We start from the raw sequence: 6188 nt of genomic DNA, 5'->3' as shown, positions 1-6188 counted from the left end.
GGGGGCAAAAGTAGGTGAACAGTTGTTCATATGTAAAATACAATTAATAAACAAGAATACAAGAATAAACTCTGCTTCGTGTACTCACAACTATAAATCTACTTTTGCTCCACCTTGTAAATGAAGAGACATATATTATGTTCATAAATTAAAATATTCAATACTATTAAGATGGTAATTATTTCTAAATTGATCTATAGATTCAATGAAAATCCCAGACAGCTTTTTAAATAATTGACCTTCTGATTCTAAACTTTATTTGGAAATGCAGAGAGCCTAGAATAGCCAAAATAGTTTTGAGTAAACAAAGATTGAGAACTCTACCTGATTTCAGAAGTTTTCTGTGAAGTTACAGTAATCATGACAGTGTGGCATTGACATAAGGATAGACATGTAGAATAATGGAATAGAACAGGAAATCCAGAAATAAACACATTTATGGTCAATTGTTTTTTGACAAAGATGCTAAAATAATTCAAGGAGAAAAATATGCATTGCCATAGCTGGTTTGGCTCAGTGGATAGAGTGTCAGCCTGTGGACTGAAGGGTCCTGGGTTCAATTCCAGTCAAGGGCGTGTACCTCAGTTGCAGACTTGATCCCCAATAGGGAGCGTGCAGGAGGCAGCCAATCAGTGATCCTCTCTCATCATTTGATGTTTCTATTTCTCCCTCTCCCTTCCTCTCTGGAATAAATAAAGCATATATTTTTTAAAAAGATGTGTTGTTGTTTTCAAAAAATAGTGGTTGGAACAATGAGACACCCACATGCAAACAAATACACATTACCTCAAAATATGTACAAAAATTAACTCAAAATGTATCACAGACCTAAATATCAGTGTTAAAGTTATAAAACTTCTAGAAGAAAATCACTGTGACCTTGAGTTGGGCAAAGATTTCTTAAACATGACACCAAAACATAAACCATAAAAGAATAAATTGATAAATTGGATTCATAAAAATTAAAAATGTTTGCCCATAAGCATTGTTAATAAGGTACAGATTGAGAGATGTTTGCAAATCACAAATCTGACAAGTGACTTATACAGAATATATAAAGAATTCTTAAAACTCAACAGTAGGCCGTAACTGGTTTTGCTCAGTGGATAGAGCGTCAGCCTGCGGACTGAAAGGTCCCAGGCTCTATTCCAGTCAAGGGCATGTACCTTGGTTGCGGGCACATCCCCAGTAGGAGGTGTGCAGGAGGCAGCTGATTGATGTTTCTCTCTCATTGATGTTTCTAACTATCTCTCTCCCTTCCTCTCTGTAAAAAATCAATAAAATATATTTAAAAAAACAAAACAAAAACTCAACAGTAGTTTAAAAAATCCAATTTAAAAAACTGGCAAAAGAACAGACACTTCACCAGATATATAGAGGGGAGATAAGCATGTGAAAATATGTTCAACATCATTAGCCATCAGGAAAATGCCAACTAAAACCATGATGAAGTATCACATCTTTTAGGAGACTAAAATTTAAAAATCTGACAATATGCCCGGCCAGCATGGTTCAGTGGTTCAACCTATGAACCAGGAGGTCGAGGTTCAATTCCCAGTCAGGGCACATGCCCCAGTAGCAGGCTTGATTCCTAGTTTGGGGCATGCAGGAGGCAGTCAATGATTTAATCTCATCATTGATGTTTCTATTTCTCTCTCCCTCTCTCTCCCTCTCTGAAATCCTATATAATAAAAGGCTAATATGCAAATAGACCAAACAGCGGAATGACTGTTCACTATGACATGCACTGACCCCCGAGGGGCAGACGTTCAGTGCAGGAGCTGCTCCCTGGTGGTCAGTGTGCTCCCACAGGGGGAGTGCCACTCAGCCAGAAGCCCTGAGCCAGGCTCACGGCTGGTGAGTGCAGCAGTGGTGGTGGGAGCCTCTCCTGCCTCCACAGCAGGGAGAGGGCCTAAGCCATCAGTCAGACATCCCCTGAGGGCTCCCAGACTGTGAGAGGGCACAGGCCAGGCTGAGGAACCCTGCCTCCCAAGTGCACAAATTTTGTGCACCAGGCCTCTAGTCAATAATAAAACAAAATAATAAATAAAATAAAATAAAAATCTGACAATGCTAAATGCTGATGATGATGTGGAGAAAATGGATCTCATACATCCTTGGAAGGTAAAATGGTACAGCCACTCTGAAAAATGTTTTGGCAGTTCTTTGTAAAACTAAACATACACTAACCATACAACCAAGCAATCATGCTTCTGAGCATTTATCCCAGAGACATGAAAACTTAGGTTCACACAAAAACCTATAGAAATGTTCATAGTAACTGAACTATATAAATGTTCAGTATTTGTAATAACCCCAAACTGGAAACAATCTGAATGTCTTCCAATGGGAGAATGGCTAAACTGTGGTACATTTAATGGAATATGACTCGGCAATAAAAAGAAATGGGCTATTGATATATATGCAACAATGTGCATGAATCTTAAGAACAGTAAGTAACAGTCTCCAAATGTGTAATTCTTTATGATTCCACTTATATAACATTCCTGAAATGACAAAATTATGGAGATGGAATGCAGATGGGGGCTGAGAGAGGTTAGGGATGGAGGGCGGAAGTGTCTTTGTATTGATGGGACAATTTGATTTCTTGATTATAGTGGTGATTACATATATCTATACTTGTGATAAAATTGCATAGAACTATATATATTATAGAACACACACACACACACACACTTGAATGCATGTAAAAATTGGTGAAATATGAATGAAATCTGTAGTCTAGTTAATAGTATTTTTCCAATGTCAATCTCCTTGTTTTATATTGTACTATATATGATTGTGTTGTTAACCACATGACTATATACATTTCTCAAAACTCATTCAACTATAGGCTTAAATTAGTGATTTTTATTATATGTAAATTATACCTCAGAAAGCTAATTTTAAAATGTGAACTAACCCTGGCTGGTGTGACTTAGTAGTTAGAGCGTCAGCCCAGGCAACCGAAGGGTCGAGGGTTCGATTCCAGGTCATACCTGTGTTGTGGGTTTGCACCCCCACCCCCATGGGAGCATGTGCTGGAGGCAACCAGTCCGCTGGTTTTTTTCTCTCATATCAATGTTTCTCTCTCTCTCTCTCTCTCTCTCTCTCTCTCTCTCTCTCTCTCTCTCCTCTCTTCCACTCTCTGAAGAGCAATTTTTTTTCTTTGCTAGCCGGTTTGCTCAGTGAATAGAGCGTCAGCCTAGAGGCCAAGTCCCCAGTAGGTGGCGTGTAGGAGACAGCTGATCAATGATTCTCTGTCATCATTGATGTTTCTCTCTCTCTCTCTCTATCCCTCTCCCTCTCTCTCTGATATTAATAATTTGGGTCGATTCCAGTCAAGGGCACATGCCCCGGTTGTGGGCTCGATCCCCAGTAGGGGGCGTGCAGGAGGCAGCCGATCAACGATTCTCTCTCATCACTGATGTTTCTACCTCTCCCTCCCTCTCCCTACACACACACACACACTCTGGTGAGAATTAACAAAAAAATGTGAAATTGTAAGTACAGCCATCTAAAAAGGGAGAAAGGGTGGGAGGGAAGGAGGGAGGATAAACAACTTGGAGGTAACAAAAAATATACAAGGCAAAGAAAACTAAAACACACACATAATACATATATCAGAGGTAGAAGACAGTGATTCCACACAGTAAAAATAGGTGTAAAAAAAGAAGGGATTTATGAATTTGGTTTCGCACCAAATATTAGGATTGCTGAAGAAGAAACACAGGAGGCCAAAAGGGGTACAGAATTATAAATGTATTAGGTCACCTGGATAACCAAATGGCTTGAGCTCCAAAATGGCACCAGCACGCAGGCATGGGGAGTTAGAGATTTTAAAGGAATTGGCTTTTTCTGGGTGGAGAATTCTCTGGGCCGGTCCTGAGGGGAAAGATAATGGTCTTAGCAAGTGGGATGTTGTCTTAGCAAGTGGAATGTTGTCTTAGCAAGTGGAATGTGGTCTAAGCTAAAGGGAATGTAGGTTGTGAAGTGGTCTAAAGGTCAGTTCCCAAGGGAGGGGGTGTGGATTAATTTATTTGATCAGACTTAACATATACTATAATACAATTATGTGAAATATATTTCATATGGACAGTGAACAAAGGAAATATACACAGAAAATATATTTTGTTACAATGAGGACATGTATTTTTAAATGTATTTTAAATTATCCTTATTATGTATGTAAATTAAGATTAAAAATCTTTGCTCACCCTTCCAACACCCCCAAGTACCTGCAGAATAAAGTCCAAACTTTCCAAATCCTATAATGCCTCCCCACAACCTTAAGACCTTATAGGATTCTAAACAGGAAGTTTTAGTTTGTTCTGCCTGCTCAACTGCCATTTCCTGACTCTACTCTCCACCCAACCGCATTCCAACCAGACCAACCACCTTCCCCCAGAGTTGTCTTGAGGTGCCCTCAAGCTTCCAGCAACTATTTCCACCCTACCCCCAATTTCTTCCCCCCTGCACATGAAACCATGGTAATGCTAGGGGCAAAAATTGAATATTGGAGACTAGCTATAATAATAAGAAATGTTAATCGTGCTATGTTAACCATGATTGTTTTGTTCTGATTAAAGAATGCACATTCCAACCTGGCTGGGAGGGGGACCTGGGAGCTCACCTGGAAATTCAGCCCATTCTCTACATCTGGGAGCTGCCAGTTATCATGGAAAGATTAACAACCAGAGGCACCAGCCCTTTGCATACCCCAAGGCTTTGGCAAACCCCAGCCCACATTGCCTGTAAACTGCCCACTTTGCATGCCCATTCTTACCTCTTTTGCCTATTCCCCCCCGTGTAATCTTTGTCCTTCTACCCAATATAAACAGCTGGCTGATGGGGAGCAGGGATAGCAGATTTTGTGGATGACCTGCTGCTCTCCCATACTGCTTGCATTATTGGAATAAACACTCCTATATGATTCAATGCTGCCTCTGCTTAATTGTCTCAAGTAATGACAGGCAGCCCAGAGCCATTGATTGTCTGGTCTCAGTGATGCTTATCAATGAGCTATAGTTGAGTTATCACTTGGTTTAGGAGCCTTTTCTCAGAGTAGAGAAACTATAATCCTGGGGCCTGGCCACACACAGTAGTCCCTTTAAGCTTTGTTCAACGTTAAGGGAGGCTGGGTAGGACAGTAACTGAAATGTCTCCTCTTTCAGGAAGCCTTCCTGATTTCTCTACCACCACCACCACCCCAGGAGCAGATAAATTCTCCTTTGTTCGATCATCATAGCACTTATGTGGCTCCCTCGAGTGAATCACTTTTCCTCTCTAACTCAGTTTCCTCACCTGTAAAATGAAGGCAATAATGATACTTATCTCACCAGGTTACCGTGAGGATTAAATCAGGATATGTTTACAACACCCCATGTCAAGCTCATGCTAAATACCCAATAAAAGGAAGCCGTTGTGGTCATTATTTTGACACCTTAATATGACATTTGTCTTACTTGTCTCATATTGCACCATGTACATATTTCACCTCCCCAATTAGATTGCAAACTCTCTGTGGGCAGGGAGCATATCTTGTTTATCTTTGTATATTCCATAGTGCATGGCACACTGTCTGTCCACGGTAGGCTTTTAACAAATCATTCTTGAATGTGCACAACAAGCACACTCAGAGGCCATGCGCATGTGTAGGTGTGTGCATACACTCAGGGCACACCTATGCCAATACATTTTTCTGTCCTCATCTTGGCTGACATTCTGGTCTGTAGCATTCCACATCACTGGTCATTCTCCAGCCATGACTCCTGTGATCTCTCTCTTGGATTTCCACCTACCCCTCTGGCAACTACTTCAGACTCCTTCAAGCCCCAACCCCTCCCCCATGTGCCCTTAAATGTCTGTGTTCCCCATAGTGCCATCTCAGCCCTGTTCTTCTCCCTTTGGACACTGTTGAGTGACCTCGTCTAAACCATAGATTCACACGGGAAATGTATGAAAAAGTCACCAGCCTAGCCCTCCCTCCTGACCTCTAGACCTACAAAACCTGAGCGGCATCCTGCCCTCCTTCCTGCACCTCCCTCCCAGGCTGATCACAAGTCCCATGGCTTCTTTTGCCTTGCACCGTACCAGGGTCAGCTCAGACTCCCTCCCCCCACCCCCCCCATTTTTCACTTGGGCCCTGTACTCAGGCTCTCCTCTGTTCTCTCAGCTGCTGCGAGTGT

Source organism: Myotis davidii, unplaced genomic scaffold (assembly GCF_000327345.1).
Source record: "Myotis davidii unplaced genomic scaffold, ASM32734v1 scaffold726, whole genome shotgun sequence".
Classification (NCBI taxonomy): Eukaryota; Metazoa; Chordata; class Mammalia; order Chiroptera; family Vespertilionidae; genus Myotis; species Myotis davidii.
Note: the sequence above shows the minus strand (reverse complement) of the source record.